Source organism: Pelodiscus sinensis, chromosome 3 (assembly GCF_049634645.1).
Source record: "Pelodiscus sinensis isolate JC-2024 chromosome 3, ASM4963464v1, whole genome shotgun sequence".
Taxonomy (NCBI): domain Eukaryota; kingdom Metazoa; phylum Chordata; order Testudines; family Trionychidae; genus Pelodiscus; species Pelodiscus sinensis.
This window is the reverse complement of record NC_134713.1, coordinates 12,238,393-12,247,838: the sequence shown is the minus strand read 5'-3', so window position 1 is coordinate 12,247,838 and position 9,446 is coordinate 12,238,393. Positions and strand designations below refer to the sequence as shown.

General features: G+C 47.2%; 1 protein-coding gene across 1 annotated transcript in view; it reads left to right on the top strand.

The window, feature by feature from the left end:
- The first annotated feature begins 762 nt into the window (after positions 1 to 762).
- RCAN2 (regulator of calcineurin 2) overlaps positions 763 to 9,446 on the top strand; it is a 154,435-nt gene continuing 145,751 nt past the window's right edge. The window contains exon 1 of the mRNA XM_075923385.1: positions 763 to 920. The gene's annotated coding sequence lies outside the window, so the exon portion shown is untranslated. The remainder of the gene's footprint in view (positions 921 to 9,446) is intronic.

Genomic DNA, 9,446 nt, shown 5'->3' with positions numbered 1-9,446 from the left:
TAGGACTACCGGGAGTACAGAGGTTCTGGTGTACTTCCAAGCTTAGTTATTATGACCCTAAATTAAGAGATGTCTAGCAGCCCCAGCAGAGGAGAATAGGAGTTCTGGCAGGGTAGAGGTCTACACAGAGTGCTTCATGTGTGCCTGGGCTTGCCAGGACTCGGGCACCGCTGGGCTCAGTTGCTCACAGCCCGGTAGGGTTGCCAGGTGTTCGGTAGGGTTGCCAGGTGTTCGGTTTTGAACCGGACAGTCCAGTATTTGAGCGTTCTGTTCCGGAAACAAATTGAGAAACTATCAATGAGACAATAGAAATGTCTCGGGTATTTTCTAACTAAGATGCACTGTAGATTGTGACGTCGTGTCGGGCATTTTTTTTTTTTTTGACACCCTCTGGCAACCCTACAGCCCTGGCACCTCTGGCCTTGCTGCCTGGGGTATGAAAATCCAAAAGAAAATTGCTGGAGCCCAGGCACCCCCTCGGCGACCAGCGAAGCCCTGTCTCCGTGCCAGAGGCAGGTGGCGGCGCCGCAACCTGAAGCAACCCCTCCACTTGGCGGGTTGACTTTTCCCTCCCTGCCTTGCAGCGATGGGGGGAGAGGAAACTCCTCGGCAGAGCGGGGGCCGCCAGGAATCTCCACCCCCGCGAAGACAGGCGCCCACCCCGCTCGCCCAGCCTGCGGCAGCAGCCGGCTGTGAGCGGGGGCGCGGAGCAGCTCCCAGCCGGGGCGGGGGCAGGCCGGGCCGCTCGGGCGCTGGTTGGCGGCGGCGGCGGCGGGGCTGGCTGATTGGGCCGGCTGGGGCCCGCCCGCCCGGAGCCGCTTGGGGCGGCCGGGAGCAGCCAGCGGAGCGGAGGGCGCTTGTCTGGCTCAGTGGCTGAGACGCTGCGCAGGGGCTGCGGGGCGGACGCTGAGCCCCAGCAGGTAAGGCCGGGCACGTGTGCTCAGTGTGTCCGCTGCCCACGCAGCGTGGGCCCCCCCGGGGAATAGCCAATGGCAGGGTGAACCCCCCCTCCCCAGCCTGGCTGGTTATATAACACCCCGAGGGATGCTCGCCCGGGCTGGGCGCTTGGCTGCTCTTCCCCTGCGTGGGAGTGAAATCCCGCGGTGCCCCCACCCGCAGCAGGGGCAGAGACATGGAGCGAGACGTGAATGGTGCCCACGGGTGGGTCTGTCATGTCACTGCTCCCATGGGGCGCCCGCAGTGCCCGCTGACACCTGCCCCGTGCAGGGCTGTTCTGAACCTACAGCGTGCACCGGGGGCAAATAGATGTGTGTAGGGGGGAGAGGATCAGGGCCTGGGGAGACCCAGCTCCGTTTTTTTTGGGTGGCGGGGCTGGGTATGTGAGCCTTGTCACACGCACGTATGGCCCAGCCAAGCTGTGGGCTAGATCTTCGGGGCGGAGATCTAGTCATCTACTGACTACAGCGGTGGTGTGTTGCAAATAAGGGGAGGGGTGTTTGCATAATGTGGGGAAGGGGAGCGTGGGATGGAGTTGGGATATAGGTTACTTATTTGGGGAAGAGGGAATCTGGATTAAATGGGGGAAATGGACAAATGAGGGGGGTCTCTTGGGAGTGAAGGAATGCAAATAGGATTTGAATAAAAGACTAAATATGGGGAATGCGAAATAGGGTTCTGCTGTGTTGAATTAAACACCTCAACTCACCTAAAACCCCTTGGAAGTGAAGCAACCACAAACCTGTTCAAACTACCTTGTGTCTCTTCAGAGTGTTGAAGTACAATGAAACCTATACCACATGCCTCTCCCTCCCAAAGGGAATTCCTTGTTTTAAGAGACTGATTATAAAGATAGACTGAGGATTCCAGTATGCTTTTATCTGACCTGTACTTAACTGCCATATCTCCTCAGCAAGCCAGTTTTCTTCTGAGTAGTTGTTTAAGAAAGGTTTGCTCCCCATCACCTTCCAAGTTTCTGTCCTTAAACTCCCCATGAAGTTTGGTTTTTAGCAACTAGAGTAAAAAGAGGTGGCTGAGATTCTATAATGTTTCTATGACTTTGTTAGCAGGGCTTATAGTTCATATTAGTTCTACTTTTGATTTTCATACTCTTCTGTAGCTATAAATATAAAAAATAATTTGCTGCAGTTTTGTTTGTGGAACTTGTAGGGGTTGCTCTGTGGAATAATTAAGCATTGTTCTTTTAAAATTACAGTATTAAGCATTGTTCTTTTAAAATTACAGCATTACTCCTAAGTAACTCTGTTGCTTCAGTAAACATACAAACGCAGTAAGAATAAACAATGCATTTTCATAGTAACTACATCATCATCCTTTGAGAGTCTGAAGTTTAAGACCATTGTGCAAATGGAAAATAGTCACAGGAACTACAAACTAACCTTCTGTTTTGCTCAGAGGAGGGTTACTAAGTGGGAAAGATGTCCATGTGTATTATAAACTTGGCTCTGTGGTTTCTTCAGTGCAGTAAGAACTGGGGACTGATTCTTCATCCTTACCTCAGTTTGAGGAAGCTGGGGCCTACCTGTGTATTTTAGTCTATCTTCTGCCAAACAGTGTGCTGGTTCTTGCTCACGGGCTAATTAATTGCCCTGTGTGGGGTCAGGAAGGAATTTCCCCCCAGGTCAGAGTGGTAGTGGCTTCAGATGTTTTGCCTTCTGCTGCAGCCTGGGGTGCCATCAGGGTATATCTCACATAATCATTTCCCTGCTATCGAGGGGGCATTAAGGCATCTCAGTCTCTCGTATTCTCTGCCTATAGCACTCAGTAGCCTAGTCTCCTGTGGGCTATAATAGCATGTTCTATTTTTGGTTGTTGGGGTTAGTTTGAAGGTGCTGGGTAGTGTTAATGGGTTGTGATATATAGGTATAAGAGTTAATGAGCACCTTGTGGGCCTAACATTCATGGTCTAATATGGGATCTCTTTGTATCCTAGGCTTGGTTGTTCCCCCCGTATTAAGAGCAATAATGGTTGCACTGATGACACTGATATGATTGTGCCTGATTTGTAAACTTCTATTCACCAGCCATGATATCTACAAAGAAAATTTCTCCAAACTCCTATGTTTCCAATGGCTTCAGTTTTTTTATTTCACAATTGTAATGAAAATGAGATAGAAACAAGACTGCCTAGATGGTTATTGTTCAAGAAGACTGTCTTGAATTTATTTTATTTAAAAATGATTTGTTTGCCACATCTTGTCACCATGTGTTTCCGCTCCACATCAATATTTTAAAAAGCAAAAGAAAACTAGATGTGATGCACAGACCCTGCACCCACACAAGTCCCCTCGGCTTAAAAGTTCTGGTCTATTTAGATCGTCATGCCATGTGCATCACCATGGAGTCTTAATAGCTCCCAGAGGTTAATTAAGCAAGGTGGATATTATTAGTCATGTGTGATTCTGTCTTTCTCTTTGCAGTGGCAGTTGGGAAGAAATGTGTGAGGACTGGAGCCACCCATAAATATTGTACTGCCTGGGTATCACTTCACAGGTGGCCTGGATGAGGTCACTTGCACTACAGTGAGAAGAGACCCCTGGGCAGAGGGACTTGTATGTAGTTTTTTTTAAAATGTAGCCAATGGAAAGAGAAACATAAATGAAACTAATTAGGGTCAGGTCTTAATGAAAATTATTATAAATGAAAAAAAGTAAACGGCCCTCTGGATGTTAAAAACTTCCCAAAATTGTCCCAAAGGTTGAGCTAAACCACACAGTCAGAATTTCCATGGAAAGCGTTGGGGAAAAAGGGATTTGCATCACTTTACGAAAGTCCCTCTTCATTATTCTATAACGTTGTCAGAGGGAGACTGTGGGACATTTTTTTAGAAGGGGATAACTCTCCAAGGAATGATTTGAGTGCTCTCCATATTTTAGCCATATTTATTGCTGCTGGAGAGAACAGTCATAAATCTGAGCGTGATAACAGGCTATATTGCTTCATAGTCTGCAGCAGTCGATTCCTTTTGTCACTTTGGGACCAATTTGTCTGGCTTTGCTTAGCTAAAAGTTCCACTGGAGTCAACAGAAGTGTTGCCATGGTAGGGATTGTGGGATTGGGATTTTGGCATAATAAACACAAAGACAAGTTCTCCAGTGTGGGTTTAACTCTGCTCTTATTGCAGTCAACCAGGAATTTGAGTTAGAACACAGCACTCATATGTCTGGTAAAGTTCTCATTGACTTTAATGACACATTAGCAATTTGAGACCAACCTAGTTACCACTGCAAACAACCCTTTTGAAAATCTCAAAGTCAAAACTGCCATAGATTTCAAAAGTGGGAGCAGAAATTGGCCCCTTGGTTTTTGTTCATTCCTTTTAGATCTTAGATGGCAACTTTTGGTTTATTTTTGGTTTGTTTTCTTATTTTTCTGTGGAAGTAATTTTCCCAGAAGGTTTGCATCTACTTAGTATTATTTAGTCACTTGCAATTTTTGGTTATATTTAAACTTTCTTCACTGGTAGTATTTGTTCCATTATTCTATTTTTAGTTAAGTAGTTTGTCATGGCTGGCAGCATTAGTCCAAAAAAGAGCTTTCTAGCAGTTTCAAGAGATCCTTAGTTGTATCTTGGAGATGTCCCTAAGGGATCCTTTCAAAACTCTTCTAAGACAAAAAAGTAGTTTCTAAGGAAATACATGATTCGTTCCCAGGAAAATGGTGTAGAAATGGATATGGAAATGGTAGCAATTGAGGCTCCAATTCAGAGAAACACATGTCCATACCCATTCAGCAGAACATATAAGCATGAACTTAACTTTAAGCGTGGGCTTAACTGCTTTATTTCCGAGTGTAATTTTAATAATAAGAGAGAATGAAAATACATTTAAATATTTCACTGTCCTGATGTCAGAATGCCCCTGGTGGAAATTCCAGTAGAATTCATCAACTGGTGTCTATTGGTTCCTGTAGACTTCTACTGATTGTGCTGGAGAGCCAGGAACCAGTAGACTATCGGATTGGTTAACTAGATCCATAATCTAATTGCCAGAAAAAATCAGCAGAGAATTTTCCACTAGAATTCCAACTCGGAGTCACGAAAGTGAGGATTTTAGTTGATATAATCCATCTTGATGCTGAGGGCCATCACAAAGTCTCTGATCCTTTCAACTGTGAGGAATCAGTAAGCTGAGAGGATGAGAGGGACTTTGGCATCACTCCAGCTTAGAATAGGTCAAGATGAAGCACAGCATAGTGGCCGGGAAACTTCACATAAGGGATATGGAAGGGCAGTGGCCACTTGTGGCCACTGGAAGAGTGGTGGCAAGGGGTGTTTACTACCATTCTGTGAATTAGGAATGGGTTTAACAGGCACATGCTATGTATTAAAAAATATGTATGTAATCAATTAACTGGTTATCGGGACAAGCTTACTGCAGTGACAAGTGAACTGGTGCCTGGCCCGTCCGGAGCGGCCTGTCCAGAGCAGCCCAAGTGGGCCCACTGCACCACAGGCCCCCTACCCATTGCTCAGTGCAGTGGGTGGCTAACTGGTTAAACATATAGTTTAATTGGTTAACATATTAAACGGGATTTTAAATCCCTAGCACATGCATGTATAACCCACACAACTAGTGTGGTTACTAAGCAATGCAAATGGTACCTAGACCACAGCAACAGTTAAGATCAAGAGACCTCTACAGGATGGGCTGGGAGCCAGCTGGCTTTTAGCTCAGAGGGTAGAGGCTCCTATACTCTGCTTCAGAGGTCCCAGGTTCAAATCTGCCAGGTGGGGGTTACACATACACATGTGGGTTTAACACATTCACAATTGAACATGTGCACACACACCTTCTCTGCATAAATGCTCTGGCTTTATGCAAGTTTGCAGTATTTGCTCTTTTGGAATTGTTGTTTAAATACCCAGAATTAAAACCAACACCCAACCTCAGCAATGATGGGTAGAAAGATGCAAATTGTATGTTGGTAAGGTGATTTTTAAAGAAGCTAACGTACATGACAAGGAGCCAGAAGCAGGTGGAACTTACATGACCTTGGTCTGCAACTTGGTTCTGAATGTGACCTAACGCAGGGGTGGCCAACCCGTGGCTCTAGAGCCACATGCGGCTTTTCAGAAGTGAATATGCGGCTCCTTGCATAGGTACCAAATCCAGGGCTGGAGCTACAGGTGCCAACTTTCCACTGGGCCGGAGGGTGCTTACTATTCAACCCCCGGCTCTGCCCTAGGGCCTTTCCCCCTAGGATCCTGCTACTTCCCACCCTCTCCACTGAGCCTGTCACACCCATGCTTCCCCCCTCCCGTGTGTCCCACTGAGAAAGAGCTGATCCCAGTGGGCAGGAGGAAAAGGAGAAGGTGGCACTGACCGGTGGGGCTGCCAATGGGCGAGATGTGCTGAGAATGGTGGCGGGGAGATGATCAGGGCTGGTGGCATAGAACTGTTGCTCTTTGGCCATGTGCATTGGCCGGTTCTGGCTCCTTCTCAGGTTTAGGTTGGCCATCCCTGACCTAATGTTTACAGATCTTGCAATGGGATTTGTTAGTTTGGGCCCCATTACCCATGCAAGGGCTGACTGACTTCAGTAAGATTCCAGGCAATAGTGTTCAGTGGATTCCACGATACGATCACAGTGTGCTTGGATCGTTCCATCTGAGGCTGTTTTTCAGTAAACAACTTCTGTTGGAATTGTGAATAATGAATCCTGTACTGTTTTTCTTATAGTAGGTGTTTGTAAAAGCTTGTTTATGTAAAAGTTAAGTTTGGGGCCAAATTTGAATTCATTTTTAAAAATACAGAGGGTCTAATTCTCACACTAAGGCCTGTAATGGGGTGGTCTGACACTTTAAGAGTCAGGGGACCTGGGTTTACACAGCCTCATTGGATGATCAGAGGGCTGAGAAGGGGTCAGGTATTTTCTATAAAGGGCTGAGAGAGTCTAAGTGGAAGAGAGGTGCAGGAATGAGATGGACTCCAAGCTAGGGAATTGAAAGGGAGAAACTGCTTCTCTTTGACATGAGTGATAAGGGGGAACGCCCCTAGAAGCAGTGGCAGGCAGAGGAACAGCTGTGTGTTGGTGTTTTGCATGAGTTGTGTTTCAAGGATAAAAAACTGGCCTAGAGGAAGAGCCTGAAAGATTCTAGGTGGGTGCTTCATGGGTTTGGGGAGGCAGGCTAGCAACCTTACAGTCCCCCTTTACATTTTCGGAGCTGGGCAAAGTGATGATAAATAAGTTTTGCAAGAAGCAGTGGAATAGGGCCTTTGTGTAAATCAGAATGTGGCCCAGTTGCTAAATTACACCAATAAACCTGATTAAAACTAACCAGCTTGATGGGCTGCACTGATATATAAGGAATTAGCAATCTTTTATTGGGGGGAGGAGGGGTGATGACACCATGAGCTGTAAGTGCTTGTATGCTATTATTATTAAATGCCTTGATAGAATTATTGGCAAGAGAATGCCTCTGGCAGAGGTTTGTCTGAGGTGATAAATGGATTTAACAGGTAGGTAAATACTAAAACTGATGTTTGATAACCACAATTTTTTTTGTTATGAGCGTAGCCCAGCATCATGACTTCGTTCCTAGGGATACATAGATGATAAGAATCCCTGCTTGTGAATGGCTGAGAGAGTCATTGGAAGAGTTCGCAAAATTTTCTGTTGCCTATATAGAGACCGAGAAAACTCAGATTTGGAACAAAGGCTGAAAAATCAAATCACATACGTGCATCCTAATTGGCTACAGATGAGTCTATATGTTATCTGTTAGCCAATCAGATGACATACAAATCCCTCTTTCTTGAGGACTTTTATTTAACCCTGATAATGTTTCAGATACTTCCTGGTTGATATCCTGGAGGACACCCCATTTGTAATACTGATAGACCCCTGTTGGCAGTGGCTGGGATCAAACCTGGGGTCTCTGGAGCTTAATGCATGAACCTCCACTGCTTGAGCTAAAAGGCACCTCTCTGACTATGTCTACACTACAGAGGCTTTTTTGGGAAAAACGGCCTTTTTCCAAAAAAACTCTGTGTGTCCACACCTTAAGCGCATTTTTGCGCAAAAAAATGGAACGAGCAGAGTTTTTCCAGCGTAGGTATTCCTCATTCTACGAGGAACGATGCCTTTTTTCCGAAAGAGCTCTTTCGCAAAAAGGTGCGTGTGGACAGGGAAGAAGGGTTTTTTGCGCAGAAAGAGGAAAAAGCACAGGTGCCCTGGTGGCCATTCTGTGCATAGCAATCAGAGCTTACTTTCGAGAGCACGTCCATGCAGTTTGAATGCTCCTTTTTGCAAAAGCGCATCGCTTTTTCGATGCGCTTTTGCAGTGTGGACACACTCTTGCGCAAGAAGTTTTTGCGGAAGATCTCTTCCGATAAAAGCTTCTTGTGCAAGAAGCCTGCAGTGTAGACATAGCCTCTGTGAGCTAGTCTTGTATCTGGCTCATCAATCTCTAGCTGGCCGAGCCACAACTAGAGGGGGACAGAGTGCCACACCAAGCAGGCACGGGTTACACCAGTGGTGGGCAACCTGTGGCCTATCGGGATTCTGTATGTGGCCCACCAGACTGTTTTGTTTCCTGTTGCCTATGTGCAGGGTTGCCATATTCCACTGGTTTCCATACACGTAGCTTATTTCCTGCCAGCTTAACCAAAGCAACGTGCCCTTAAATTAAGGGCATGTAAAGTGAGGTGCGTGCTGATTGCACACAACACTGCTCCCTCTGCATCCAGTCAGATCGCGGCTACAGTTAGAGCCAATCTGCAGCTGCCCAAATGATCGGCGGATATCCTCATCCACAGATGTGGATACCTGCAGAAATAAAGCGGAAAGGTGCGGATTGGCAGGGCTCTAGCTATGGTTCCGTCGGCACACCCTGCAGATTTAGTAACGCAAGGACAGTTAGCGAAACTACCCTGTCCCGGGAGACTGTCTTGATTACAACAATCTTGAGGCCCATTGAGATGAAGTAGGGCTGCTCATGTGGCCCCCTCACTAGCCTAGGTTGCCCCTCACTGGATTACACAGACTTCAAGGATATTAAAGAGACAAGATGGGACCTGTCCTTTATTATTATTTATTATTATTTATTATTACAGGCAGTCCCCGACTTACGTTGGCTCCTCAATTACGAACGGGGCTTTTCTCACCCCGGAGCTCACGGGCGGCGGGTCGCCACCCGTGTCCTCTGGGGCGAGAAAAGCTTCTCCCGGTCTCCCTGGTCTGCTGGGGGGGTCCAGCAAAGCCGCTGGACCCCCCCAGCAGACCAGGGACACCAGAGCAAAGCCGCCACCTGGGCGGCTTTGCTCGTTTGCCCAGGAGCAAAGCCGCCCAGGCGGCGGCTTTGCTCTGGTGTTCCTGGTCTGCTGGGGGGGGGTCCAACGGCTTTGCTGGACCCCCCCCAGCAGACCAGGGGGACAGGAGCAAAGCCGCGGAGCACGCCCGCAGCGGGACAGCCCGGGTGCGCTTGAGCTGTCCCGCTGCGGGCGTGCTCCGCGGCTTTGCTCCCC